Source organism: Vipera ursinii (genome assembly GCF_947247035.1).
Source record: "Vipera ursinii genome assembly, chromosome: 2".
Classification (NCBI taxonomy): domain Eukaryota; kingdom Metazoa; phylum Chordata; class Lepidosauria; order Squamata; family Viperidae; genus Vipera; species Vipera ursinii.
In genome coordinates this window covers 9,792,123-9,808,088 of record NC_139513.1, presented here as the reverse complement: position 1 = coordinate 9,808,088, position 15,966 = coordinate 9,792,123, and positions in this window count along the sequence as shown.

Here is a 15,966-nt window from a genome sequence, read left to right as displayed (position 1 = left end):
GTGGTGGGGCCAATCCTCTTATCCCTTGTTCTCCTGCAACTCCATTAGGTCAATCTCTATTTCAATGGCTAGGTGGTACCATGACCGCAGGTTACATGGCACCTCTTGGACGAGCTAGTTTTGGTATAGCTCTTTGTTCAGTCCTTCGCAGAACTGATTGACCAGCAAGTGTTTGGGCCAGTCTCCCAAGTGGCTGACTAGGCAGTGGAAGTCTTGAATGTATGTCACCGGTCACTTTCCTTAAGGGTACAGGTGCTGGTTTCCACAGATCGAACCACCATGGGGTCCTTGAACCGCTCTTGCAGGGCTTCCACGAATGTGTTGAGGTCGACCAGCTCTGTGATGTCTTCGTCATGCAGGAGCACCAGCTACTCCAAAGTGCTCTCATGGACCCAAGCTGTGTCATCTGGGTAGATCACTCCATAATGTTCCATGTGGTGCCAGGCTTGGGCCAGGCAACCGGGGCATCCATCAAAGTGAGCCATGAAGGGGGATAGTGGTACTCCTCTTGCACCAGGACGAACCCCTGGAATGGAATCCTGGCTACTCCCATTGGCGCCTGTGATGGGGCCCTGACTGCAGCCACTGGTGCTGGGACCCCAGGTGTGGGCACCAGCACCACCAGTTGAAGAGGAGACCAAGGAGTGGTGAGGCTTTCTTGTGCCAGGACCCTCCTTGTGGCTCCTGTGCTGATATTGTCAGCTGAAGAAGAGTAGTAGTAGCTAGGATCACCTGGAGTTTCATGGCTCCTGACCTGGTAGCTGTGGCCCCGACTGGTGTTGCTTCATGGATGGGCTGCGGGCAGCAATCAGGAGCTTCCACTTACCTGTGTCATCCCATTCGGCTAGCCAGTTGCCTCCTTGGACATTGCCTCTGCTGCTTTTCCCACATTCACCAGACAGCAATTCTTCGGCCCCTGGTACGGAGCATGTTTTACATATTTATTACATCATTAAAATAGTATATAGATAACAGGTTAATAACTTTGAAATAGATTTAGTAGTTTAAAATTTTTGGGAAAGTCAGCCCACTTCAATACTTCATCCCAAGAAAGCAGAACTCATGGAAATGGATTCTTCCAAAGGAACTTTTATTAGGAGATGCTGATAGCAAGCATACTAGACAGGATCTGAGGGTTTCCTGCTCAAATTGATAGGTAAAAAGTACCAAGCAAAACCCCACCCATAGTTCATCCAGTCAGTTCTAATGGGAACGGGGGGTTTTGTCGAACAGCATTCTGCAGCACGATGCCCCTCTTTCCTGCAATTGAAGCACCATGGTTTGTGGCTACACGACTACCACCTCTTCCAAGGTATAGGAAGATTCGGAGCTGGACAATTCACAGGTTTCTGCATGGAGAGGGTTCTCCCCCTTCACGGTGGCTTCTTCCTTTCCTGCTCCAGTATCCAACATGAGGAGTCCCTCGGTAAGGGTCTTCCTTCTGGGCTGACTATTCCTTCTGAGCTGACTATTCCTGCAGATCCTGTCTAATGTCAGGGCCCACTTCAATACTTCATCCCAAGAAAGCAGAACTCATGGAAATGGATTCTTGCAAAAGGAACTTTTATTAGGAGAAGCTGATAGCAGGCATACTAGACAAGATCTGAGGGTTTCCTGCTCAAATCTAGGTAAAAAGTGTACCAAACAAAACACCCATAATTCATCCAGTCAGTTCAAATGGCCCAATCCCCAGGTGTTAAGATTCTCATGGGAATAGGGAGACAACATCAGGCTGTCTCCAGTTGTAGCTGCGATGTTTAGGCGGCTCTTCACACCTTCTGGGAGCGCAGAGATAAACCAGTTGCCGTAGGTTACATTCCTTTCTTTCCCTCCCTCTGCTAGCTGACATTAAAGGATGGGAAAGTTCACATAGAAATAATGAAGGAAAGCAAAGTGTTACTTTGTAGCGATAGTGGAAACTGAGGCAATAACCCTCAAGCGCTCCCCCCTCCCCCCTAGGATTATGGCAGAACCCAGCATGAGAAGAAAGTGATATTCAGATCAAGATGAAAGACGAGGAAAAAGGGAAAGAGAAGGAATCGGGGGGAGACAGAAAGGGGAACCTATTGCTATGGGTTCTGACATCAAGCCTGTTTCACAAGGGGTGGGAAATTATATGTGTTAAGTGCTCACTTGGTTCATATATGATCCAACTTGTTTCCTGAACCACCTTTCATTATGCCTTCTAAGATGTCTTCATTTGGATAATTTTCCACATGCTGTGTAAAGTCTTTCAGACAATCCCTTCTGACTTTATAGACTGCACTGCATGGGTTTCATGCACTCTACCTTTCTTACATATCCATTTACAGTATTAATTTGTACAAACATAAGAGACACAATTTAAATATTGGAATAAAAAATGCCAAATCAATTTGCAGTGTAGATGATAACTATATGACAACCAGAAACACTATAGAGCCATGGTGGCGCAGTGGTTAGAATGTAGTACGGCAGGCTACTTCTGCTGACTACCGGCTGCCAGCAGTTTGATTTTCACAGGCTTAAAGGTGACTCAGCCTTCCGAGGTTGGTAAAATAAGTACCGAGATTGTTGGGGGGATGATGCTGACTCTGTAAACTGCTTAGAGAAGACTGTAAAGCACTGTGAAGGGTTATATAAATCTAAATGCTATTGCTATAATGATGCACTGAACAATTTTCTTTCTTTCCTAATTTTGTCCAGTCAAGACTCTAGGACTCTAGCATGTTAAGACTCTGAAGGATTTCTCCTATACATTCTTGAAGGTTTCCTAATTTTACTTCAGTGTCTGCACTGATTTTCCAAGGCTTCGTTTCTCAGTTCATTCTTCAGTGTTTGTGATATCAACACAACAGCCTCCTTATCAGGTTCATTCTCTTGGATATCCCTATTTGAGAGAAAAAAAGATAACTTATTGGAAATTTGAGGGAGAAACCCACTGAGTTAAACTTCTTGTTTAATTAATAGCAATTGCACTTAGACTTATATACCGCTTCACAGTGCTTTATAACCCTCTCTAAAGGGTTCAGAGTCAGCATATTGCCCCCAACAATCTGGGTTTTACCAATCTTAGAAGAATAGAAGGCCAAATGAATCTGGAGCCAGTGAGACTCGAACTGTTGGCAGTTGGCAGAATTAGCCTGCAATACTGCATTCTAACCACTGTGCCATCAGGGCTCAATACATTTGATTTCCTCTTTCCCACGTACAGAGGAATGTGATTGGATTAAGAATGAGAAATAACAAAAGAGATGGGAAAAAAAGGAAAAACACATTAGATAAAGGAAGAATAGATTAAATTTTAAGAAGGGATTAAGATTAATTTGTCAGGGTTTACTTTCCAGGAACAAAGTCACACTATTATAGGCAGGCAGGTTCACACAATTTGTCCTGAGCCCAAACTGGCCAACCAATCACAGAGGCCAAGTTTACATAAAATCCAGGGTTTGACAGAAGGTACCTTAGGATGATGTCCCAGTTCACTCATCCTCTTAAGGCAGGTTGAAATGAGGAGTGTCGGGCCGGGCACGCCCGACATTCAGACGGGCCGCGGGGAGACTCACCCGACCGTCAGGCTCCTGCTGAGCGCCCCGTCAGGCCCCGAAGCCTCCCGCCAGCGCCCAACGCCTTCCAGAGGGCCAGGACAGCGTACAGCCCTCCCCAGACCCCCTGCCGGCGCTCGTCGTCTCCCGGAGGACCGGCTCGGCATACGGCCCCTCCCAGCATCCCCGTGACCGCTCGAGGCAACGTACCGGGTCGCAGGGAGGTTCGCCGGCCTCCTCGTCTCCTCGCCATGCTGCCGGGCTCCGGAAACGGCTGGCCACTGGGAAATTCTGCGTTTTGTTGTGGTGCCCTCTATGACTGAAGCTCTTATTCTGGGCCTTACGTGGCTTGATAAATGGGGCCCCACGATTTGGTGGGAGGGGGGTAGTCGTCATCTTCGGATGGGTCTGGGGCCCGAGCCCCCTCTCCACCATTCCTTCTTGGGGCCGGGGGACGCGGGAACGCGGGAGAAGGCTTGCGGGGTCACGGATGACTCGAAGGAGCATGTACCCCGGGTTTACTCTGATTTATTGGACGTCTTCAATGAGCGAGAGTGCGATTCGTTACCACCCCACCGGTCGACGGACTGTGCTATTGAGTTCGAACCTGGAGCCAAACTGCCTGAGCCCCGTATGTACGCCATGTCCCCAAAAGAGATGCAGGAGTTACGGCGGTACATAGATGAGAATCTGAAAAGAGGATTTATACAACCAGCACGATCCCGGGTGGCGGCGCCAGTTCTTTTTCGTGAAAAGAAGGATGGGGGCTTGCGCTTGTGTGTAGACTACCGGGGGGTTAACGCGGTGTGCGTGGAGCACCTCTATCCCCTTCCTTTGATGAAGGACATGCTGGCCCATTTGGCGACAGGCCGAGTATTCACCAAGTTGGACCTCAGGGAAGCCTATTACCGGGTGAGGGTCAAAGCCGGGGACGAATGGAAGACCGCGTTTAATTGTCCCCTTGGCAGTTTTCAGTTCCGAGTGATGCCATTTGGCCTACAAGGAGCTCCCGCTGTGTTCATGCAATTGATCAATCAGGTCCTGCATGAGTTCCTGTATCGGGGTGTTTTGGTATACTTGGACGACATCCTGATTTACTCGGACACATTGGAGGAGCATGTGCTTCTTGTGCGGCAGGTGTTGTCAAGACTGCTGGAAGCACAGCTTTTTGTTAAACTGTCCAAGTGTGAGTTCCACAAGGCCCAGTTGGACTACCTTGGGTATCGTATATCGGCGGCGGGGGTGGAGATGGACCCTAGAAAGGTACGAGCCATTCAACAGTGGCAGGCTCCGCAGACTCGACGACAGTTGCAAAGTTTTCTTGGCTTTGCCAACTTTTACAGACAATTCATCCCACGTTTCGCGGCTATCGCCCTGCCATTAACTGATCTTCTGCGCACACGACAGTTGAAGACACGCCCGCGTCCGGGGCTGAAATTGGAGTGGTCCACCGCGTGTCAGTGGGCGTTCGAGGAACTGAAGTCTCTCTTTGCTAAAGAGCCCGTTTTAAAACATCCCGACCCCGAACTGGCTTATGTCGTGCAGGCGGATGCGAGCGATGTTGCTCTTGGGGCCGTCCTCCTTCAGCGGAACAGTGCTGGGGTCTTGCAGCCGTGTGCTTATGCCTCTAAGAAACTGACCCCCACCGAACGGGCCTGGGCGGTGTGGGAGAAGGAGGCTTTTGCGGTCCGTTGGGCTTTGGAAACCTGGCGACATCTTCTGGAAGGGGCTTCCCGTCCGTTCGAACTGTGGACAGACCATAAAAACCTGGAAGCCCTTCAAACCCCTCGTCGTCTGTCGCCTAAACATGTCCGATGGGCCTTATACTTTCGTCGCTTCCGTTTTGTGCTGAAGTATGTACCGGGGGGTCGGAACTTTCTGGCGGATGCCTTGTCACGCATGCCTCAGTTTGACAGCAAGAGGGAGGAGGTGGTGCAGGCACTCATCCCGACACTGGCGAACGAGGGGATTGATTTAGAGAGTGCAAGACAGGTGACGGAGGAGAATTTGAACCAGGCCATCAAAAGGACCTTGCAGGAGGATGCCTGGTTGCTGAGTAATCCGGGACTGTTAACTATGCGGGACGGTTTAGCGTGGCATGGAACACGGTTATATGTGCCTGAAACCGTGCGGCCACGTGTTTTACATGGGTGCCACGATGCTAAACAAGCGGGACATTTCGGGTTTGTGAAGACTTTACATCTGGCACGTCGTCAATTCTGGTGGCCCCGCATGAAGAATGACATCGAGCAGTACGTACGGCGTTGCCATATTTGTGCCACTACAAAACCCCAAGTTGGGAAGCCTTTGGGGTTATTGCAACAGGTAGCTGACCCAACTCGGCCTTGGCAGGACATCGCCATGGACTTCGTTGTGGACCTCCCAGAGAGTAAGGGTCACACTGTTATCTGGACAGTAGTTGACCTGTTTTCTAAACAGGCACATTTTGTCCCGTGTAAGGGGTTGCCATCAGCCCGTCGCCTAGCTTGGTTGTTCCTCACGCAAGTATACCGACTGCATGGAGTACCGCGGCGTGTGATTTCGGATAGAGGGGTACAGTTCACGGCCCGGTTTTGGAGAGAGTTCTTGCGACATATCGGCTCGTCCCAGGGATTGAGTACCGCTTATCACCCCAGCACCAACGGGGCCGCAGAACGAGCCAACGCTGCTGTTGAACGCTATTTACGAAGCTATGTTTCTTTTCGGCAGACAGACTGGGTAGACCTGTTAGCGCTTGCTGAGGTTGCATACAATAACGCAGTTCACAGTAGTACTGGCTTCTCTCCATTTCGGGTGGTCACCGGTCACGAGTTCGTTCCCTTCAGTGAGTGTCCCCAGGACGACGGATCTCCGAGCTCACCGCCTGACTGGATGCGTCAGATCACGGCTGCCTGGGGGGCGGCGAAAGAAGCGTTGGATCGGTCTGCCGTAGCGTCCAAAGCACAGGCGGACAAGAAACGAAAACCCTTTGCTACACCGCGGGTGGGGGACCTGGTTTACTTGTCCACCAAGTATTTACGGTTACAGGTTCCGTGCCGTAAGCTAGGACCCAAATACCTCGGGCCGTTCCGGGTGGTGCAGGTGATAAACCCGGTGACGGTGCGGCTGCGGTTGCCTAGGTTTTTGGGTAAGGTCCACCCGGTGTTCCATAGTAGCTTGCTGAAACCTGCTCCAGCGGCTACCGCGGCAGCAGGGGAGGGGGGTCCCGGACCGGTTCACACTGACCAGTATGAGGTGCAGGAGGTCTTAGACTCCAGGGTGCGGAGGGGTGCTCTACAGTATCTTCTTCGGTGGAAGGGGTACCCGGTGGAGGAGGCGACGTGGGTGTCACGGGGAGATGTCCATGCTCCACGTTTGATCCGGGCGTTCCACCGAGCCCACCCTGGCAGGCCGGGGGATGGGGCACATGGGGGTGTGCGCATAGTGAATGATGCTAAACCCTTGTTTTCTACGTCTGCAGGAGGACCCTTGGTAGGGGGGGCGGCATGTCGGGCCGGGCACGCCCGACATTCAGACGGGCCGCGGGGAGACTCACCCGACCTTCAGGCTCCTGCTGAGCGCCCCGTCAGGCCCCGAAGCCTCCCGCCAGCGCCCAACGCCTTCCAGAGGGCCAGGACAGCGTACAGCCCTCCCCAGACCCCCTGCCGGCGCTCGTCGTCTCCCGGAGGACCGGCTCGGCATACGGCCCCTCCCAGCATCCCCGTGACCGCTCGAGGCAACGTACCGGGTCGCAGGGAGGTTCGCCGGCCTCCTCGTCTCCTCGCCATGCTGCCGGGCTCCGGAAACGGCTGGCCACGCCCACACCACTCTGACGGGCCGGGGAATGGGACAATTGGGAAAACGACGCAGCGGCGGGCCGCCTGTCAGCTGGGGAGGCCGCGAACCAGCCAGCCGGCTCCCAGAAGCTGCTTACAGGCTGGGAAGGAGCTGTGCGATGGGCTGGGCGATGGCTGCCCTGCGCCCGAGCTGCAGGACAAGAATGGATGCCCGGGTGGGCCAGGGGGTGACGGAGACGACCGGTGGGCCGGGGAGGGGTTTAGAGCGCAGGTTGCAGCGGTCTGGGGTGGTGAGGGGACAAAGGAGCCTAGGCAGAGTTCTGGGGGGACGGAGAGAGGTTTAGGCTGGGGGGTAACTTACCGGCTGCATTGGTGGTGGGGTGGGAGCCAAAAGGAGGGAATCTTGGGAGGCGGTGTTTAAGTAGGGTGGGGGCGTGGTGGTGTGATTAGGGTGTGGTGGTGGGAGTCGGCTCTGCCGGTTATTTAACAGCGTTGACTGTGCTGTAAAGTCAACGCTGACTTCATTGGTCTCTAAGCAACTGTCTATGCGGAAAATAAACACGGCTAGAAGAACCAGCTCCCGTTCCGGTTTCCATCTTTGGGTGACTCGTCGGACGGGGTCTGATAAGGAGCATTTGACCCTAGTTTAGTTTTCAGTCTCCAGAGGAAGCATGAAGGATTTCCAGGTTATACAGGGAGTTCTCGATTTACAACTGGTGAACCTGCATGATTCCAATGGCCCAGAGCTCCACAACTTCAACCACTTTGTGTCCTCTCTAAGAAGGCGATTCAAGGACCTCCCGGCTGACTGAAGCTCGCAAGAAGATCAAAACAGTGAGGCAAGGCAGACACCCGGTAGCCGAATATACACAAGAATTCTGGGCCATCGCCAACAAGGTGAACTGGCCAGAAGACATTCTTCTTAGCCACTTGAAAGATGGCCTAAACTACAAACTGTATGATGCTTGCCTGCCTTGAGTAGACCCACGCCGACTAGACGAATGGTATGTCCTGGCGGAGGAAGCAGAGATCGACCTACTGAAGAGGCACCGCCGAGGAAGACCGTGGGGCTGCTCACCTCCTGAGCCATTGCGCGAACCAGCAAGACCACTGGCGATGGCCAAGAAATCAACAGCCTGTTTCAAATGTAGGAGAGAGGGGCATCGCGCTGTAGAGTGCTGCTCGAAAGTCCCTCAATGCAATCCAGATCGATCACCAGCCAGAAAGTCAGGGAAGTCTCCAGCCAAGCCACGAGAACCCGCAGGAGGGCAACAGAGGCTGTACAGTCCCCACCTTCGGCCAAACGTGGGCAGGGAACACCGGCCTACCCCACAGGGGTGGCTGATACCTCAGATGACAATTTGGAGGGTGAACCCCTGGCAAGTGGACCCATTGCACCCATCCTCAAGACAGTGACTATATTAACCCCCTCCATGCCTGAAGCTAAGTGAAAGTCTTAATAGACTTTGGCTGCTCCTGCTGCCTCATTAGTCCGATGCTAGTGGGGAACTTGGGCATCCCGGTGAGGAGGCTGAAACTGTCCATCTCGTTCAGCCAGTTAGATGGGTCCATAGCAAGGGGGTGCCAGCTACCCTAGCCACTTTACCAATCCACCTATCCCTGGGGGACCACAAGGAAGACATAACGTTTGTAGTGAACCCAGGCATGGAATGCCCAGTGATCTGAGTGCTGGTGTGGCTAAAGACATGGAACCCCTGGGTAAATTGGAGGATGGCAGAGGTCCATTTTCTGAAAAGGGATTGTGTGAACTTTTAACACCCCAAGGAGCCCTATCAAGCCCAGGAGTGGAGAAAGCGTCAGTGGGAGAGGAAAAGAGGTTACCCGAAATACTGAAAGAATACTGAGACCTTGCTGAAGTTTTCAGTGAGGAGTGAGCAGATGAATTCCCTCCCCGATACATGGACTGTGCCATAGAAATCAAATCCGGGGCAAAACTCCCGAAACCCAGATTGTACTCCATGAGCCCTAAAGAGAAGGAGGAAATGGAAAGATTCATAAATATAAACCTAGAATGGGGATTTATCGAACCTGCCAAACCCAAAGTAGCCGTCCTGGTTCTCTTTAGAGAGAAGGACAGAACTTTGTGCTTGTGTATGGATTACTGCGCCCTGAATGCAACCAGTGAAAGTGACCTGTACCCCTCATGAAGGACATGTTATCCCACCTATTGAAAGTAAGATTTTTTTTACCAAACTAGCGTACTACGGCGTTAGGATTAAAGAAGGGAATGGATGGAAAACCATATTTAATTGCCCAATGGAATGCTACCAATTCAAAGTTTGCCATTTGGACTACAAGGCCCCCCCCCGCAGTATTTATGCAATTAATCAATGAGGTGCTAAGGGAGCACCTATTCAAGGGGGTCGTGATTTATTTAGATGACATCTTTATCTTCACCGAGTCCAAAGAGGAACATGTCGACCTAGTCAGAGTGGTTTTAAAGAAACTGTGAGCTGCCCACCTACATGCCAAACTATCGAAATGTGAATTCCACCAGGAAAAAATAGACTACCTGGGTTATCACATATCCTCACAGGGCATCGAAATGGACCCCAAGAAGGTCAGGGCAGTGCTAGAATGGGCACTACCTCGCACAAGGAAGCAATTGCAAAGTTTTCTAGATTTTGCAAACTTTTACTGCCAGTTCATCCCTTCATTCACCCAAATAGCCTTGCCCCTCACAAACTTGTTAAAAACGAAGGGGGAAACCTCAGTTAAACCCAGCCAGCCACTGAAATGGACAATGGAATAATAATAATAATAAGTTGGAAGGGACCTTGGAGGTCATCTAGTCCAACCCCCTGCTCAGGCAGGAAATCCTATACCATTTCAGGCAAATGGCTGTCCACTCTCTTCTTAAAAACCTCCAGTGTTGGAGCATTCACCACCTCTGGAGGCAGGTTGTTCCACTGGTTAATTGTTCTAACTGTAATTGTTCTAACTGTCAGGAAGTTTGTCCTTAGTTCTAGGTTGCTTCTCTCCTTGACTAGTTTCCATCCATTGCTTCTTGTCCTGCTTTCAGGTGCTTTGGAGAATAGCTTGACTCCCTCTTCTTTGTGGCAGCCCCTAAGATATTGGAACATTGCTATCATGTCACCCCTCACCCTTCTCTTCGTTAAACTACACATACCCAATTCCAGCAACCGTTCCCTATATGTTTTAGCCTCCAGTCCCCCAATCATCTTTGTTGCTCTTCTCTGTACCCTTTCTAGAGTCTTGACATCTTTTTTACATCGTGGTGACCAAAACTGGATGCAGTATTCCAGGTGTGGCCTTACCAAGGCCTTGTAAAGTGGTATTAGTACCTCACGTGATCTTGATTCTATCCCTCTGTTAATGCAGCCTAGCACTGTGTTGGCTTTTTTGGCAGCTACAGCACACTGCTAGCTCATATTTAAGTGATTGTCCACTAGGACTCCGAGATCTCTCTCACAGTTACTACTATCGAGCAAGGTACCACCTATACTATACCTGTGCATTTGATTTTTCCTGCCTAAATGTAGAACCTTACTTTTTTCACAATTGAATTTCATTTTGTTAGATAGTGCCCAGTGTTCGAGTCTGTCCAGATCCTCCTGTATCTTAAGCCTATCTTCTGGAGTATTGGCTATTCCTGCCAGCTTGGTGTCGTCTGCAGATTTGATGAGTTCCCCATCTATCCCCTCATCCAAATAGTTGATGAAGATGTTGAAGAGCACTGGGCCCAGAACAGAGCCCTGGGGCACCCCACTACACACTTCCTTCCATGTAGATGCAGTTCCATTGAGGACCACACGCTAAGTACGGCCTGTCAGCCAGCTACGAATCCATCTGGTGGTGATGCTCTAACCCACATTTTTCTATCTTATTAATTAGTAGGTTGTCATCTACATTATCAAATGCCTTACTGAAGTCCAAGTAAATTATATCTACAGCATTCCTCTGGTCCACTAATTTTGTCACTTGGTCAAAGAATGTAATAAGATTTGTCTGGCATGATCTGTTTTTGACAAACCCATGTTGACTTTTAGTGATGACTTTGTTTGCATCAAGGTGTTCGCTGATTTGTTGTTTGATTATCTTTTCCAGAATCTCCCCAGGTATTGAGGTCAGGCTGATAGGTCTGTAGTTTCCAGGATCTATTTTTCCCCCTTTTTGAAGATGGGAACTACATCAGCTCTCTTCCAGTCCTCTGGTAGTTCCCCAGTGCTCCAGGATCTTTGAAAAATATAGTTCAGTGGTTCTGAGATCACGTCTGCCAGTTCCTTGAGAACCTTGGGGTGTAATCCATCTGGTCCTGGTGATTTGAACTCGTCTAGGCTGGACAGGTGTTCACTTACCATTTTTTTGCCTATCTTAACTTGCGTTTCTATTCTGTTTTTTATGGCATTGGTTTTGGTAGGTTGGACTGTTTTTTCCCTTTGTGTAAAGACAGATGCAAAAAATGAGTTAAATAGTTCTGCTTTCTCCCTATTGCTTGTCACCTTCTTGCCACTTTCCCCCACTAATGGACCAATCATTTCCTTAACTTTTTTTTGTTTCTTATATGTTGAAAGAAGCTTTTTTGTTATTTTTGACTTTGGTCACAAGCCTTAGTTCATTTTGAGCCTTAGCTTCCCTCTCTTCATCTTTGCAGGCACGGGCTGTTTGCTGATATTCTGCCTTAGTTATGTGCCCCTCTTTCCACTTCCTATACTTGTCCCTTTTATCTTTCAGTTTATCAGAGAGTTCTTTATGCAGCCATGCTGGTTTCTTTTGAGAGCTGTTATTTTTCTTATTTGTTGGTATTGTACTAGACTGCGCCTTTATTATCTCACTTTTCAAAATTTCCCAAGCTTCTTGAGTTGTTTTCCCCTTTAGGATTCTCATCCATGGAATTCTTCCCATGGTCTCTCTAAGTTTATTGAAATTAGCTCTTTTAAAGTCCAAGACTCTAGTTTGGCTGTGTTCTATTGCTTGTGCCTCCAGAATGTTGAATTCCAGTATTGCATGATCACTTCCCCCCAAGGTTCCTGTGGCTTTGACGTTTTCTATCATTTCATCTCTGTTTGTGAGAATTAAATCCAATATGGCTAATCCCCTAGTTCCCTTCTCTACTTTTTGGGAGAGAAAGTTGTCCGCTAGGTTTGTCAGGAATCTGTTAGATCTTCCACTTGGTGCAGAATTTGTCTCCCAGTTGATATCAGGGTAATTAAAGTCCCCCATTACTATTGTAATGTGCTTCTTACATACCTTAATTAGCTGACTAACAAAAAGTTCATCTATTTCCTCTGCTTGGTTGGGCGGCCTATAGTATACACCTATGGCAATGTCATTTTTTCCCCTTTTATATTGACCCAAATGCATTCAAGTTTACAGTTTTCGTCATTGTTGTGCTCTATTTCTGTAGAGATAGTTATTTCTTATATATAGAGCAACTCCACCTCCTCTTTTGTTTAGTCTGTTTCTTCTAAATAGTTTAAATCCCTCTAGCTGTGTGTTCCATTTGTAGGTTTCGTCCCATCATGTTTCCGTAATGGCAACAATATCATATCCGCCCTCATTTACCTGAATGTCTAGTTCACCCTGCTTACTGTTCATACTCTGTGCATTAGTGTATAGACATTTGAGTCCTTTATGACTGACCCTGTGTTTACTTGCTGCATAACTTGTGTGGTGCCTGGCTTCCCCTATTTTCTTAGATTGCTGGGGACAGTGATGTTCTGTATCAATTAACTCACTGTCCCCATTGTTTAGTTTAAATGTTTCTCCAGAAAAGCTGTGATTTTATTGCCAAGTGGTGTTCGAGAGGTTAAAGAGATTCTTTTCTGCCAAACCCCTACTGAGGCACCCAGACCCAGATAAAACTTTTGTAATACAGGCGGATGCAAGCGATGTGGCGGTGGAGGCTGTACTATTACAAGAAACCGATGAAGGGGCACTGCAACCATGTGCATAGACATCCAGGAAACTCACTGAGACAGAACAATGCTGGGCTGTGTGGGAAAAGGAAGCATTACTTATGTGGCGCCATTTCCTTGAAGAGAATAAAATCTAGACAGACCACAAAAACTTGGAAGTACTAAAAACACCCAGAAAGCTCACCCCTAAGCAAGCTCGCTGGTCCCAGCACTTTCACCAATTCCGTTTTATGCTCAAACGCTTGCCAGGGGAAAAGAATTTCCTGGCAGATGCACTATCTCACATACCCCAATATAACAGCACGTGACCCACCAGTTCTAAACCACTCATGCCCAAACCACAACTGGCAGCACCAGTAACCACCAGGGCCCAAGCTAAGGTAAAGCCGCAGCTTGGGTAGCCAAACCAGAATCGAATTCCAGAAGACCTTAGAAACAGATGAATGGTTCCAGAAGAATAAACATATGTGCCTGATCAAAGACGGACTGCCATGGGTGGGAGAGAAGTTATATATACCAACCAGCCATAGAGTCACTTTCATGCAGCTGTGCCATGACACAAAATCAGCAGGGCATTTTGGATTTGCAAAAATGCTACATTTAATCAAAAGACAATTATGGTAGCCATCCATGAAAAAGGACATAAAAAGCTACATGGTCAGCTGCCAAACTTGTGCAGCTGCTAAGAGGTTACAAGGGAAATCGCCCGGACTGCTACAACCAGTGGTGAACCCCTCAGCCCCATGGAAAGAAATATCCATGGATTTTATAGTGGAGTTACCAGAAAGCAATGGAAACACTGTCATCTGGGTGGTTACAGACCTGTTTTCAAAACAAGTGCACTATCCCTTGCCAAAAGATCCCCACCATGAAAACCTTAGCAAAACTATTCGTGCAGCACATCTACAGACTGCATGGAGCACCCCAACACATTGTATCAGATAAGGTAAAGGTAAAGGTTCCCCTGCACATGCGTGCTAGTCATTTCAGACTCTAGGGGCCGGTGCTCATCTCTGCTTCAAAGCCGAAGAGCCAGCGCTTGTCCGAGGACGTCTCCGTGGTCATGTGGCCAGCATGACTAGACACCAAAGGCGCACAGAATGCTGTTACCTTCCCACCGTAGTGGTCCCTATTTTTCTACTTGCATTTTGATGTGCTTTCGAACTGCTAGGTTGGCAGAAGCTGGGACGAGTAACAGGCGCTCACTCTGTTACGCGGCACTCGGGATTCGACCCGCCAAACTGCCGACCTTCTGATCGACAAGCTCAGCGTCCTAACCCACTGAGCCACCGCGTCCCTTGTGGTTAAAACTGTCAGATAGGGGAGTGCAGTTCACATTAGATGTTTGGAAAGAATTTTTATCCCTCTTAGGAACTACTCAGGGAGTGTCATGTAGTCATCATCCTCAATCCAATGGATTGAGGGAACGTTCAAACTCAGTACTTGAGCGATATTTAAGGTGATTTATTAATTTCCAGCAAATGAATTGGACGGACCTACTCCCTTTCGCAAAAGTTGCCTACAATAACGCAGTCCACTCCAGTACAGGCTATACTCCCTTTCAAGTAGCCACTGACCAAAGTTTCAACCCTATGCCAGAACTAACCCCAAATGAACCGGCAATGCCATTGCTGAAAGAATGGATATCCCAATTACAAAACACCTGACCAGTGGTTAGGAAAGCCTTACACGAAGTTAGACAAGCACACAAAGCACAAGCGGATAAAAAAAGAGTCGAACCTAAACCATTCATTGTAGGAGAAATGGTACATTTGTCTACCAAATGCCTAAAATCCCTACAGCCCTGTAAAAAACCTGGTCCACAATATATAGGACCTTTCCCAATTAAAAGAATCATAAACCCAGTAACAGTAGAATTAGAACTACCCAAGAACCTCAGGCAAATACACCCAGTTTTTCACTGCAGCTTGCTGAAACAAGAACAACAATCGCCTTTACGGCCAAAAATCCACTTCACCTCCAATCTGAAGGAGAACAACACTTCGAGATAAAAGAAATCCTAGATTCTAGGAAGTATCATGGGGCAACCCAATATCTAGTAGCATGGAAACACCTTCCCTCCTCACAGAATGAGTCCACCAACATCACATCAGAGCACCCAAACTGCTAAGGAAGTTTCATACAGAATATCCCAACAAACCAGACTAACCTCTTTACCTGTTTTGTTTTCTCTACAGGTGGATGTCTCCTATTCTTAAGGGGGGACAGGATGTCAGAACCCATTCCTATTTCTTTTCTATCTATCCCCTCTGATGCAAATCAAATCTCAAATCTGCCATACTCCCAAAGGGGAGGGGGGATGTAACAATTTGCTTCCTGCGTTATCTCCCTAAACTGTCAACTAGAACAAGGGAGGGAATAAGAAATGTATCCTTAGTGCCTGGTTTATTTCTACACGCTCAGAGGAAGGTGTGAAAAGCCGCCAACCATCGCTTCTTAAAAACTCCCAGTGTTGGAGCATTCACAGCTTCTGGTGGCAGGTTGTTCCACTGATTAATTGTTCTAGCTGTCAGGAAATTGCTCCTTAGTTCTAGGTTGGTTCTAGGGAAGAAGGAAATGAGAGCCCCTTCTGAAGAGACTGACCCAGAGGCCAAACTCTACTTTTTTAATGGGAACTCTTAGACAGGCAACTAATGAGAGGGGCCTTGCCTCCTACTCCCATGCCCACCATGCCTGCCCTACCCCTTCCCCTCAGGTGCACTCCTTTTTCAGGCCCTTTCGGGGAATCCTGGCACTTTGTGCAGA